Consider the following 14,129-nt stretch of genomic DNA (forward strand, 5'->3'; position numbering starts at 1 on the left):
CTCTGTCTCCTTTACCACTCAGCACACAGTAGGACCTCTTTGTGGAACAAATGGGCTGCTGACACCCTCTGCTCAGTCTGGCCTTTCATTTTCGTGATGCTTTGTCCCCCAGGATTGTAGCCACGTAGCCTCCAGAACCCAGGCTCTGCTGCCAGAAGTTACTTATCCATGCAAAGAAGTTCGGAGAACTCCTGGAAAACCTGACCTATTTCACTAGTTCAACTAAATCTAAACAATGAAAGATTCATTTGGCTCTATTAGATCAAATGTAAAAATAAAATTAAAATTAATTAAAAACTACAGCAGACAGCTCCTTACAAAAACACCTTTGATGTGCGTTCAGCAGACTGAACAGCTGCAGTTAGGGAAGGCCATGAGGTTTCAATTATCCCAGCTACTGGCGGAAAGAGATAACGTGGATAAAAGAAATCCACAGATAATCAAAATTAAAAATCCTTTACTCTTTCTCTCCGTTTCAACATCGTCCCTAACACACTCCTGTGAGGACCTTAAGGAATGTATTTGTTGAATCTTCTACTGAGCCTCCCCCCCTTTTTTTATAGAGGTAGAGGTGTTAATGAGATCAGGGATGGAAGTGGTGTGTACTGAGGATGTGCTGGGTGTCAGGCTACAGCCAGGCTGGGCTGTCTCCATGTGGCCCTCTACCTCCTTTTTCTGCTTTTCCCTGCCTTGGTCTGGGCTCCAGGAGGCTGACCTCTGAACATACGGCCACCGATGTTCCTTTCCCTCTGACTTCCAGCTGGGTTTAGCCAATGGGAGGCACCAGCCTCGGAGGGTGAGAGGAGAGAGGCTGGGACATTCCCTCCCTGCAAGCCTTCCTGCTAGGCTGTGAGCTGATGGGGGCTTTCGTCTTTTGAAGGCCTGGGATCCTGTCCAGCCTCCTCTTCTGTGGACACAGCTCTTTCTCAGTAGCTGCTCCCACCCTTGCAGGCCTCGGGGTGGTGAGAGCTCCCTGCTGTTGCTAACCTGGACTGCTACACCATCCCTTTCTGCTTTCCTGACAGCTCAACCTTAATTAACTCTCTTCAACCACCCCATCAGCTCCTTGCACTTACCACTCATTGTCTCATGCAGTGTCCCCCTTTCCAAGAGGAGAGAGAATCTCTAGGAGGAGGATCCACTTGCCTGTGGTCACATCTCTGGGAATCGGCAGAACCAGAAGTCCTAGCTAATACGTCTAACCCTAAAATGTAGTGATCTCACAGCTTGATTATACTGCTGAGAAACCCAAGCCATCAGTGAGACTTTGCAAAATGACGCCGACTGCAAGAGAACCATTGGAAAGTTGCATCTCGGAGCTGAAAAGATTAGAATGCTGGGTCTTTAGACTGTCCACGAGAAGCGTGCCTGGGTCTAGTAGGAATCCTGCTTTTTAGCAATTACTTTGCCTCTTGGATTTCAACTCCTAAAGCCTCTTGTTTCTCGACTCCAAACCCCACATTGGTCACCTTCAGATTTTGTGACTTCCGTTGGGCTATGGAGCTTTCTGGTGATGGGACTTGGGAGTGAGGCAGGTGCTCAGTTAGGTAACTAATCAGTCCTCTGTGTCTTCACTCATCCATTCGTCTGGTCACTCTGATTACTAAGGGACGGCTCTGGGAAGTTGCTAAGGGGAGCGAGACAGAACATCCAGACACTATCAGATGAATGTCATAACACGGTGGCAAGAGATCTGTCCAGGATATAGCATGAGCACACAGAGGGCGCTTCAGCTGGCCAGGGTCAGAGGCAGAGGCTTCCTGAGAAGCAACCCCTGGGCTGCGTTTTAGAAGCTGGGGTGGGGGGGTGTGGTGGGGGTGATGGGAGGCCAGGCAGAGGAGGGAGCCTGAGCCATGGAGGAGCACCGGGGAGTGCCAGAGCTCAGCATTTCTGAACACAGGCTGCATCTAGGGGTCAGAGATGGGCTGGAAAGACACACAAGGCCAGCGTGGTGGGTCCTGCCCAGGGTACTAAGGAACTAGGCCTATGCTATAAGACTAGGGCTCCGTGTCGAGGCCAGCCTAGAAGCCCCAAGAACTGGGAGGCATTTCCCCAAAGGCTGCTCTGCCTTCTCAAAGCACTCATTTAAAATGCTTTCAAACCTGGTCAGAAGTAAAGATGACACTTTAATGAACCCCTGCAGACCTATGACCCAGGATGCTGTTCTGTAATCTCCTCCAGTTTTGGGTCAGGAGTGGACCCGGGGCCTGAAGCTCACCCAGCCTGCAGATGCAAAGATCCTCGGCTACAAGGACAGGACGGCGGGAGGCCTCAAGGGCCAGCAGGCTGGACCCCAGCAATAGGAGCTCCCTGAATCCTGACAGCCATGATGCCAAGCAAACACTGATCTGCTTGCTTCTCTTCACTTTCCGCTGAGAAGGGTGGAGGGTGAAGGGCACAGAGCTAATGAAATAAGAGTTATAAACGAGAAAGAGCTGACTTGCATCTTTGGCACATGGGCTGCCAACTCCCCCAGATAGAGGCTTTTGGAAAAAAAGAAAATATACAGGCTACCAGAGCGGGTCCCACAGAATCTCCACCCAACCCATTATTAAGGCCACTGCACATGCTGTTCAGAAGCAGGAACTGCAAACTGAACTTGAGACCTGAGAGGATCCCGATTCCACAAATGCTATCATTAAGAATCATCACAGATAATGTGGTTTTAATTAGAAGGGTTGAGATATTGGCAAGTGTTCAAAAAGCTCATCATCTGAGGCTCTGCCAGCATTGTGGGTACAGGCCGCCTGCATAGTGTGAGTCTGCTCAGGTGAAAAAGTCTGAGCCTTCTTCCTGCAAACCTTGGGGGAGCGGGATCCCCGCATTCGTGGTACAGACAGAGGCGACGGAAAATGCCTCACATGAATGAGGAGAGGGGGGTAGGTATGGTGGCTTGTCATGTGCCAAGGTCCAGAGGGTTCTAAGGTCAAACAAACAGGCCTCTCTATCAATACTGATGGCGAGACCCTGGACAGATGTATAACCTTTCTGAGCCTTGGTTTCCTTGTAGTGTCCAGTGGAGACAACTACATCTCTGCACCACAGGACTATCTGAAGGATTAAATGAATTAACATGCTCAGCACTGGGCCAAGTGACCTGGTACAGACAGGATGCCCAGAAAGCCTTTACCACTTACTTCTTCCTGCCTCCCCAGACTAGCAGGCTGTGGGGTCATACCTGAGCCCACGTCTTTGTGAAGCCAGAGGCTAACCCCCTTCAAGGACCAGGACAGGCCTTTCTTTCACACGGGTGAGGTCTGCAGTAAGTAAAAGTGGCCTTGACTTGTAAAACACCATTTTCCAAGTGTGGGACATTTTCTGCGTGTGTCTCTAAATCCTATCAGCCTCCCGCACCAGGGAATCTTTAGGAACCTTTACCAGCAGTGACTCCATCAAATACTAATAGATGGCTGGGCTTCTGAGCATGTCACGTAATCTTTGTCTGCCAATAGGGCAGGGGCTTAGGCAGATGAAGTTATTTCAACCAGAGAGGCCAGGGAGAGTGGCTTGCCACTGTATGGAAGTGCCACCCAAGGTCTTCTTGGCTCCCTATAAAGATATGTCTGTCACTCATGTGAGCCTCTCGACCTGTCGAGGCAGGCAAACCACCTTCATGTTGGTCTGTACCTGCCAATGTGCTTAGCTTTTACAGTAGCCTTACAAAATAGATTTTGTAAGCCCTATTTTACAAGAAAGTAGACTGAGGCTACAGAAAGTATATGATTTAAGGAAGGTCACAGGATCAGGAGGGCTTCCCTGGTGCCTCAGTGGTAAAGAATCCACCTGTCAATGCAGGAGACACAGCTTCGATCCCTGGGTCAGGAAGATCCCCTGGAGAAGGAAATGGCAACCCACTCTAGGAAGAGTCAGACACAGCTGAATGACTAAACCAACGGGATCAGGAAATCTGTGGAATCCAGATCTGCCTGTTTCCTGGCCAGAGTTGCCCTCAAGGGCAGGAAATAGGACTTGACCTCCTTGTGACCCAGCAGAGAGTGGAGCGCTTCCTGGAGCAGACACAAACCCGTGGAATCAATGGTCAACAGTTTGCCCTAATTCAGTTCCCTAGGTGGCGCTAGTGGTAAAGAACCCACCTGCCAATGCAGGAGACTTGAGATGTGGGTTTCATCCCTGGGTGAGGAAGATCCCCTGGAGGAGCAAATGGCAACCCACTCCAGTATTCTTGCCTGGAGAATCCCATGGACAGAGGAGCCTGGCGGGCTACAGTCCATAGGGGTGCAAAGAGTCAGACATGACTGAGCGACTGAACATGCACGCACGCACCTCCTCTCCAGATTGCTCATTTCCTGCTGCCAGCTCAGATCTCTCCAAGGCTGCCCTTCATGGTCCACCCTCCCGGGACCCCGGCTCCCAACACAGAGGGCCTGAAGCTCTCCCTGGGACCCAAACCCAGTCAATGCTTGGTCCTCCTCCCACCAGTTCCATTCCTTTCTGCAGAAGCTCTTCGAGCAAAGAGACAGCTTAGCTATGGAAATGACGATGGCGGAGCCTAGCTTTTCTTCTCTGTGGGAGCAGAGAAAAAGAAAAGGGAGAAAATGCAGGTGCTCTGAGAGGGCAGCCCAGTCTGTGTATAACCACCTGGGCTCAACAGTGGGTCTGTCATGAGGCATGGGGCCAGCGTTGCTGTCTGACTTTCCTCGACCTGACAGGTGTGGCGGGGGAGGCCGGCTGCGTGTAACCCCTAGCGGTGAGCCACACAGCCTGGGCCTCGTGTGCAGGAAACTCCTGGGGCAACACCTCGTCCTGCACTGAACCCCTCGCCTCAGCGCCTCCTCACCCCGAGTCCAGGCAGACCTGGCCATGCACCTGGGGCCCCCCCGGATTCTGGGAGGTGACCTAGCAAAGCCACCTTCATGTTTCTGGGGTGGGGAAAAACTGTAGAATTTTACCCCACGAACCAGAACAAAACCCTATGTCAGGGCCCATGGAAGAGTCAATAATTAGGCACCACCTGAGTACCTGGCTCTGTGCTAAGGCCTGTACCTATGTATTCCTTTATTAACGCTTATCATCATCCCACAAAGTGCTACAGGGAAGGGGAATGGGCTCTCTTTGGGGTGATGAAAATATCCTAAAATTGATGGTGCTGATGGTTTCACAACTTGGTGAATCCCACTACAGGTTGCTGATTTGTGCTTTGTGAATAATACGCACATTATTATATGCATAATATGCATAATTCACAATATGCTTTTGAATTATATTTCAATAAAGATGTTATCAAGAAAAAAGAAGAAAGAAAAAGAAAAGATATATCACTAAGAGAATGTTATCTGAATCCATATTTTCTAACTCAAGGTCTGAATCTCTAAATAAAATACAGTTCCTGCTCTCAAGTTTCTCTCTCTCTCTTTTTTTTCTTTCCAGTTTTATTGAGAAATAACTGACATACAGAATTAAGTTTAAAGTTCAGCATACAGCATAATGGTTTGACTTACACACATTATGAAATGATTTAGGTTTATTTTCTAATAGGGACTATACTGTGCTCAGTTGCTCAGCGTCTGACTCTTTGTGACCCCAGGAACTGTAGCCCACCAGGCTCCTCTGTGCATGGGATTTTTCAGGCAAGAACACTGGAGTGGGTTTCCATTTCCTCCTCCATGGGTCTACCTGACCCAGGGATTGAACCCGAGTCTCCTGCGTCTCCTGCATTTCAGGCAGATTCTTTACCCACTGAGACACAGGGGAAACGCAGTCTAAGGAAAATACTCAAATTATTAAAAATATAAGATGGAACAGGGTAAGTGCTCCATGGAAGGTTTAAGCAGGAACACAGGAGTTTGTCAGAACCAGCTCACAAAGGTCACTACTTTGAGGTTTTCTAAGTTGCCCTAGGGATGTAAACTTGCCCCAGTGTCCCCACTGGCACACACGCCAGATCACACATCCAGCTCCAGAACAAGGAACCAATCACGACAGCACAATCTTTACACAGTCATGGTGTTTTTGATACGCCAGATACTCTTGTAATGCATTCAAATGTAACAACTGACTTAGGCCCACCACAATCCGATGAGGTAGTTACTACAATCCCATTTAGGCCTGAAGGTCAGAGGAATGATCTAACTTGTCCAAGGTCCCACAGCCAATAAGTGGCAGAGTTTCCAGTCCTGGTTCACCAGTTTGGGTTAATGATCACCACCTCTCCACTATGTCCCTCACACCCCACCTCCCTACCTCTGACTGCTCCGTGCTCTCCTGGAGATCAAAATTCTATAAGGCTGCTGGGGTTGGGTGAGTGTTACAAAGGAGTGAGAAATGCGGACCCAGAACAAAATTAGGTCCTTCAGACAGAGCACAGGGAAGGGAAGGGCCTGGCCTGAGAGCCGAGGACCTGGGATCTGAATGCAGCTCTGTCGCTAAGCCCCAGTGCACCCTGATTCTGTCTGGGCCCTGGGTTCACCCTTTGAGAAATGAAGAGGTTGGAGGAGCATCTTTAAGCTGCCTTTTGCCCTAAAATCCTAAGATTCTCAGGCTAAGGCCTTTTGTTCTTGTTCAGGCACTAAGTTATGCCTGACTCTTTGCAATCCCATGGACTGCAGCACTCCAGGCTTCCCTGTCCTTCACCATCTCCTGGAGCTTGCTCAAACTCATTCATTGAGTCAGTGATGCCACCCAACCATCTCATCCTCTGTTGTCCCCTTCTCTTGCCCTCAGTCTTTCCCAGCATCAGGCTTGGTTCTTACTCAATTTGTCTTGGGGTGCTCAATGGCCATGAGGCCTGTATGCATGCTGGCCCAACCTGTGACTTCCTTGATCTCAGCATCCAAGGAGGCACCCTGACCACACAGAGCTGGGGTTATGCTCCCCAGGAACCTTGTTAATTTCTGACTCCATGTGCCCTCTTGTCCTGCCCATGCAGGATGGCCACTCCCTCCTAAACATCACTATCTCTGTTTCCAGTGTCAGGCTCATGATAGTTGTAAATGAATGAATGAATAAATAAGTAAATGACTGAACTCCTGCCTGTAATAAACCCTTATCACAAGGCTGTAATGACTGTTAACTCATCTGTCTTCTTCAAAGACCTATGATTTCACCCATACCTAGGGCTTCTACAATGCAGGAGACCTGGGTTCAATCCCTGGGTTGGGAAGATCTCCTGGAGAAGAAAATGGCAACCCACTGCAGAATTCTTGCCTGGAAAATCCCATGGACAGAGGAACCTGGTAGGTTACAGTCCATGGGGTCACAAAGAGTCAGACAGGACTGAGAGACTTCACTTTCACTTTCACTCACTTAGAGCTTCTGTGCTAGGTTCTTTTTCTGGACATAGGATAAGATGATTGGGATGAAATTCTCTAAAAAGTGTAGTGGCACCCAGTGTAAGACCTTGGAGCTGACCCTGGGGGATCTGCAGGACACGTACAGCTGATGCTGACCAGCTTCCTGGCCACAAAAAGCAAGGTGCTGGACATGCAAGGGTCACAGGACTTTGAGCTCCAGAGCCACCAACAGCTCCTGGTAGAGGGGACAGGACTGTTCAGGCCCCTTTGGGCCAGGTCTAGGTTGGGGTTCAGGCCCAGAGGTGGTTCAATCTGTTCGCTTTTGTATCCAGCTGGCTCTGAACCCCCACTAGACCAGGTCTGTCCCATAGACCTCTCTGCAGAGACAGCATGTTTTACACACCTGTACTAATACAGTACTAGTAACATGAAGACTAAAATAGTGGAGATGTGGCTCATGCAATCCAGGAATTGAAGCTGTTATTTTAATTTAATGAACTTAAAATAGCCTGGATGGCTAGTGGCTACCATGCTGGACAGCATCTGGACCTTTAATATATGTAGCATGCCTGAGAAGACCCATACCTGACTTCATGATCACATACTTCCGACCTCACACCATATACGAGGTCGGACACAGGAGCACTGCCTCCTGCTGTGTTAGCAAGCCTGGATCCTCCCTGATCCCGTCTCCAGCTCTGGCATCAGAAACCTGTGCTCTGGTCTCAGTTCTGCCTCTGACAAGCTATGGACATGTTGTTGGGACTCTGAGCCTCAACTTCCTCATCTTGCAACTTCATGTGGTTGGGGAAAAAGAGGAGAATGTGTGTGGCAACTAGCTGGCCCACAGGGGGCACTCTGCAAGCATTGGTGCCATCCTCTGGCCCTCTCCTCCACCCAGCTCCTCAACCCTGCTCTTGATTCTGATGGGTCCCATTATCTGGATGGTTGAGATTCAAGGACTCTCAACCATGCGATGGTTCCTCCAGAGTCCACCCTGCCTTTTCCCCCTGGGTGTGGCTTGGGTCTGAGCCCTTAGCCCACCTTCAGCGCCCGCTTGTATCCTACACCACTGACCCCTGAGAAGAGCTCTCCCCACTTCCCATGGGGTCTGGGGGCCAGGCCAGAAATACACAGGCAGAGAGGGAGCTGTGGGCACAGAATATGGTGACTTACACATTTTGTTTGGACTTTTTTTTTTTTTCTTTAGGAGGAGGGATGTTATGGGTTTGGGGATGAAACTGTTTAAAAAGCACAGATCTTGACAAAGCAAAGCCAGCGCCTTCTTCCTCCACAGCCTCTCAGATTTCTTCCCCGACCCCCAGAGACAAATCCTGGGGCAGCCTTCTGTGTCTCTGAAGAGAGATGTTATGCTGCCAACGTTTGCTTTCTTAAAACCTCTGGACGGATGAAAGTGAGTCACATGCATGGTCCATGGAGACACCAAAGGGGGCTGTGAGGAATCTGAGATCACAGCCCAGCAAGGGTTTCCTTACATTTGGAAAAAAATAGCCTTCAGGATAAACTACTTTTTCCCGAGGCAGAGCTGGTGTGATGGAAGGAAAAAGCCTCAGAGGTGGGAATCTGAAGTTCTAATGGTCTGTGAATACCCAGATGTGCCAGGTACCAAGCTTGCATCTTCCTACACAGGGTGGGTCACAGCTCTGCACTTGATCTGGGAAAGTCTTAGGGGCTCAGTTTTCTCATCTATAAAATGGGGCCAATAATGAGCCTGCCTTACAGGGCTGCTGTGAGAGAGCCCCGGAGAGGCTAGGAGTTGTAAAGTGCCATGACACACACCGTTTATGGGAGGTTTCCCATGGTCTTCCATGAGCTCTATTCACAGCGACCAGCCCTGACCTTTCTTTGAAAATTACCAGATTCAACAAAAAACATCTGGCTGAAGACAAGGAGCCCCCCAGGAAGTGGATGTCAGCCCTGACGATTAAATTACTAACTCCCCCCACCCCGCCTAGAACCGAAGGCAAATTTTCTAAGTGTAAACGGCTCCTTCCATCCATTTCTCCCAATGCTTTGAAGATCAGTCTCTTTCCCACCCCTATTTCCTCACTATAGCAAGAAGAGATGCTTCGGAAATGAGACCTCAAGATGCAACCTTGAAAACAATTTCAAAAGGAATGTGTGACACGGCGAGTGGTCTTAACAGCTTGGAGAAGCAGCATGATGCATGAGGTTTAAAGAGAGGGAGCGGTTTAGGTTCAAATCCCAGCTGAGTTCTAGGTTGGCTGGGTGATCTTGGCCAAGTTACTCAACATCTCTGAGCCTTTTAAGTTGCTGAGCTGTAAAATGCAGATAAAGATAACTACATAAAGATAACTACATGGAAGAGCATTCTGGAAGAATACGTGGGGGGTGGGGTGATACCTAAAGGTGACTAAGGTATGAAGCGCTTAATAAATATTCACTGAATTGAGATGAATCGCATCAGTGCACACTATTCTCGCCTCCCCACTTCTCCCAACACCTTTGGTGAAAGCTCAGCTTTTTTGAGCTCTCCCTGCCCCACCCGCCCAGAGCAACATTCTTTTCCAACAACTCAGTAGCAAGAGGAAGATGGAGAGCATTTGGCCAGAACGCCGACCTCATTAACTCCCTCGTCTCTCCATCTGTTATCTATCAGGAGCCCCGTGCACGGAGGCAGGTGACCAATAAAAGCCCTCCTGTTTCCCTTTGTCTCTGGGCCAGTGCATGACAGTGCGAAGCCGTCTACAACCGTGGGCCCCTGTCAGGGCTCAGCTCTGGCCTGCGATTCGTTGCTAGGGTAGGGGTTTTTCTGGGCTCAGGAAAAGAAAGCTAAGTTCACAGCCAACTTGGAGGCAGCAGCCGGGCCCAGCTGGCCTCCTCTGTAGGTCAAGGAGAGTCTGAAAACCAGCAAATGACACTGCAAACATGGTGGAGTAGGGAGGTCATTACTCACAGCACCGGGATCTCTGATTTAAATGAACCAGTTCTTTATTCCTCTGGGGCATTGAAAACATTACTTGATTTATAAAAGGGAGAGCTGCACTCTAGTTTTTCAGGAACCTTAAGTTTGCAGAAAGTAAGTTACCGGGGGTTCATGCAGACGGTAAATGCTCAACAAATGTGAGCTGTTATTACATCAAACATTTGCTGAGGATTTTATGCCTGTTGCTGGCTAGACACCGGTTTGGCTCTGAGTTTCCTGGTGTCCGATGGGAAACAGCAAACACGATCCATTTCACAATTGCCAGTGTCTACAAGTGTGCATGCAATATTACCAGGATGAGTGCAACCATTATTACTGTTATTGAGTTGCTAAATCGTGTCTGAGTCCTTGCAACTCCATGGACTCTAGCCCAGAGGCTCCTCTGTTCATGGAATTTCCCAAGCAAGAATACTGGAGCGGGTTGCCCTTTCCTTCTCCAGGAGATCTTCCTGACCCAGAGATCGAGCTCGCATCTCCAGCATTGGCAGGAGGGTTCCTTACCACTGAGCCACCTGGGAATCGAGTACAACCATGACGGGCACTGAAGTCAGAGAAATATTCCTCACAGGTCTTCACAGGACAGACACTGTGGACTATGAAGAAAATAGTGTTCAGGAACAGCCCTTCAGGACAATGCAGGGACCTGCTTCCTCAAACTGCCTGCAGCTTTTATTTCTCCATATCTGACTGCAGGGAAGCCATTGCTACCCTTCTCTCCGAGATTCAGGAGCAGTAGCTAAAAAGTGGAATGGTTGCTTCGCATCCCAAGCTACTAGCACCCAGCATCCGTCTTTTGGCCTTCGTGTTTTGTCAGTAAAGAAATTAGAGTCTTATTAATCAACCAATCAGTCAAATAAGCCTCATTACCATTAAAGAAGAGAAAGTAAGCTTTATTTATGCAATTATAAGGCATTTAAAAAACAAAGAGATTATTATTAATACTTGAGCCTGGCAATCTTCCCAGAGTGGTAAACGGGCAAGGGCTTTGTTCTTGAAGAGGCAACACAGCAGTTACAGATTCCTGCCTCCCCTGCTCCAAGCTGCTGATGTGCGGGATGCCTCTTGAATATTCAGGAAGGTTCTGAGGGCCCCTCTGCCTTCAGTGCTGTTTGGGGAAAACAGCAGTGGGTTGCAAGTTAGGAGGATAGTGTATTTTGTGAGTCTGGCCAAAACAAACTGCCTCTCTGGGCTGTGGTTTTCCAGCAGTAGCATGTTAGAACTAAAGTAACTGGTAGAGCTTTAAAAAAGACTCAGTCTCCAGTCCATGTCAGACCAACTGAATCAGAATCCCTGAGGGCTGTTATTGTTCAGTCGTGTCCGACTCTTTGTGACCCCACAGATTGCAGTGCACCAAGCTTCCCTGTCCTTCACTATCTCCTACAGATTGCTCAAACTCACGTCCATTGAGTCGATGATGCCATTCAACCATCTCATTCTCTGTTATCCCCTTCTTCTCCTGCCCTCAATCTTTCCCAGCATCAGGGTCTTTTCCAATGAGTTGGCTCTTTGAATCAGGTGGCCAAGGTATTGGAGTTTCAGTTTCAGCATCAGTCCTTCCAATGAAAATTCAGGGTTGACTTCCTTTAGGATTGACTGGTTTGATTTCCTTGCTGTCCAAGGCAGTCTCAAGAGTCTTCTCCAGCACCACAGTTCAAAAGCATCAGTTCCTCAGTGCTCAGCCTTTTTTTATGGTCCAACTCTTACATCTGTACATGACTACTGGAAAAACTATAACTTTGACTATACGAGCCTTTATTGCCAAAGTGATGTCTCCTCTTGTTAATATACTGTCTAGGTAGGAAATGGTGTATTTAACAAGAGAACCAGACGATTCTAGAATGCAAGTGGGAATGACCAACCATGACCTGTGGTTCTCTATGTCTATCCTACCTTTGGTATCATCAATGCTTGGAATTTCTTAGAGATTTCTCATCCAGAGTTCTGAGACATAAATACCTTCAGTGGGTCTACAGGTAACCTGATGAGTGATGAAGGCCAGGTATGTGAAAAAGCCACAGACAGCCCACAGGCCATGGTTTGAAATCCCTGATAAATGGACAGACCTCAGGTCCCTATAAATGGCCAATTCACTGGCCTGGGAGTCACAAAACTGCATGCTTGCTGGTGACCACACTACGCCTTGTTTGACTTCCTATCAGAAGCCCCAGGTGCAGAAGGGACATTCAACAAATGCTGTGTGCACAAGTGGACCAGTGAACAAAGGCATATGAATGGGAATGGGCGGGCCCCGGATGTTCCTTAATTCCTAAGTTTCGCACTGTGTACTGAGCTAAAAAGTGTAGGCGTCTAGGCCTGCATTGTCCAACACAGCTGCCACTGGCCTCGTGCGGCTATTGAGCCCCTGAAATATGGCTGGTCTGAATTGATATGTGTTATATGTATAAAATAGCTAACATTTCAAAGAATGAGAATGAAAAACAAGAATTTAAATGTTTCATTATTAATTTTTAATTAAGTACAGGTTGAAATGATATATTTTTAATATTTTATGTTAAATAATATATTAATAAAGTTAATTTCACTTGTTAAAATGACTACTAGAAATGTTATAGCATATTTTGCATGTTATAAAATAGTATATTTCTGTTGGAAAGTGCTTCTTAGAACCATGTTTTTCAAGTATGTATCCATGTTTCCCTGTGCATGCTTTTTTCCCAACATTTTTCTCCCACCAATAAACTTTATCCTTCTCTCTTCTCCTCTTCTCCTCTCCTAGAAGGATGCTAACATGCGGAGTGGGGAGGGAGTGGGGATTTGGATAACAATCTAGTCTTTCTCAAGCACTGGGAGGATAGACCATCTATAGCTATCTCCTACCTACTGGCAAAGTATTTCCTTGCAAATGGCCAGAACAACTGTCTCAGCTCCCTCCTCAAAAGATTTTCTCTCTCTGGATACCTCTCTCAGTTCCCACTCAGAAAACTCTTACTCATCCTTCAAGACCCAGGTCAAATGCTGCCTCCTCTGTGAAGCATTCCTGGTTTCCCACCTGGAGTCGGGATTGCCACCCCCCCACTTGCTTCTCTTGGCATGCAGTTCCTACTGCTGTAGGAACACTTCTCCCAAGAACCATCATGATCTTCTGACCAGCTGGTCTCCTGCATAATACTTCTTGAGTGCCGGGCTGGTCTATGCTTCTGTGTGTTCCCATGGTCTGACTTAAGATCTGACACATGGTGAATAAATGCTGGATGACTGAATTGATCTTCTGTGTCAGCAGGAAGTATCTTCTTACACTTGTTTATCCCCTCATCAAATAACTTCCTGAGCACCTACCATGTAGCAAGCATACCAAGCACAGTCTAGGCCCAGACAACATAGCAATACATCAGACAGACAGAAATGTCTGCTCCCATGAGCTTCCATGCTACTGCTGTGAAGTGCTTTGCATCACTCTGATGCCCAGATGTTCGATAAATACTCATAAATGTTGCTGCTGGAGAAGAAGAATTAATGGAGGGGATGGAGTTCAATTCCTGTGCCCCAGAGTCCATCCTTCTGAAAGGCACAGGCCCTTATATTTGCTACTGGTCTCACCAGAGACTTCCTTAACAGAGTCTTTACAGCCTTCCACTTATGCTCTGTACTAAAGAGTTTAGGAGGTGCAGTTACAGGGTGGCAGCAGGTATTTATTGGTTCTGATGGAGATGGAGGAGGTTCTGAATTGACCAAAGCACAGCTTTCCCCTTTCTTACAAGCACAAAGAAGTGAGCAAGAAGACTGGTAAGTCTTTCAGAGTCATTTACAAAGAGTAACCATTAAAAAAAAAAATACCGAAGCCATTGCTTTCGTTAAACAAAGGCTCTCTGCCTTTCAATACCACAGAGTTTTGAGGGAGAGACATACATTATGAGATATATATATATATGTCATACATATCACATGTCACA

General features: G+C 47.8%; 1 long non-coding RNA gene across 4 annotated transcripts in view; it reads right to left on the reverse strand.

The window, feature by feature from the left end:
* Positions 1 to 14,129, reverse strand: part of LOC129652636 (uncharacterized) — a 343,372-nt gene that overhangs the window by 117,019 nt on the left and 212,224 nt on the right. The window contains exon 3 of one of the 4 annotated variants that reach the window (XR_008714631.1): positions 11,187 to 11,323. The exons of the other annotated variants lie outside the window; for them this stretch is intronic. This is a non-coding gene — a long non-coding RNA (uncharacterized LOC129652636). Of the gene's footprint in view, positions 1 to 11,186; positions 11,324 to 14,129 lie in introns of those variants that run through there. 4 annotated transcript variants of the gene reach the window in all.

This window comes from Bubalus kerabau, chromosome 5 (genome assembly GCF_029407905.1).
Source record: "Bubalus kerabau isolate K-KA32 ecotype Philippines breed swamp buffalo chromosome 5, PCC_UOA_SB_1v2, whole genome shotgun sequence".
Taxonomy (NCBI): Eukaryota; Metazoa; Chordata; class Mammalia; order Artiodactyla; family Bovidae; genus Bubalus; species Bubalus kerabau.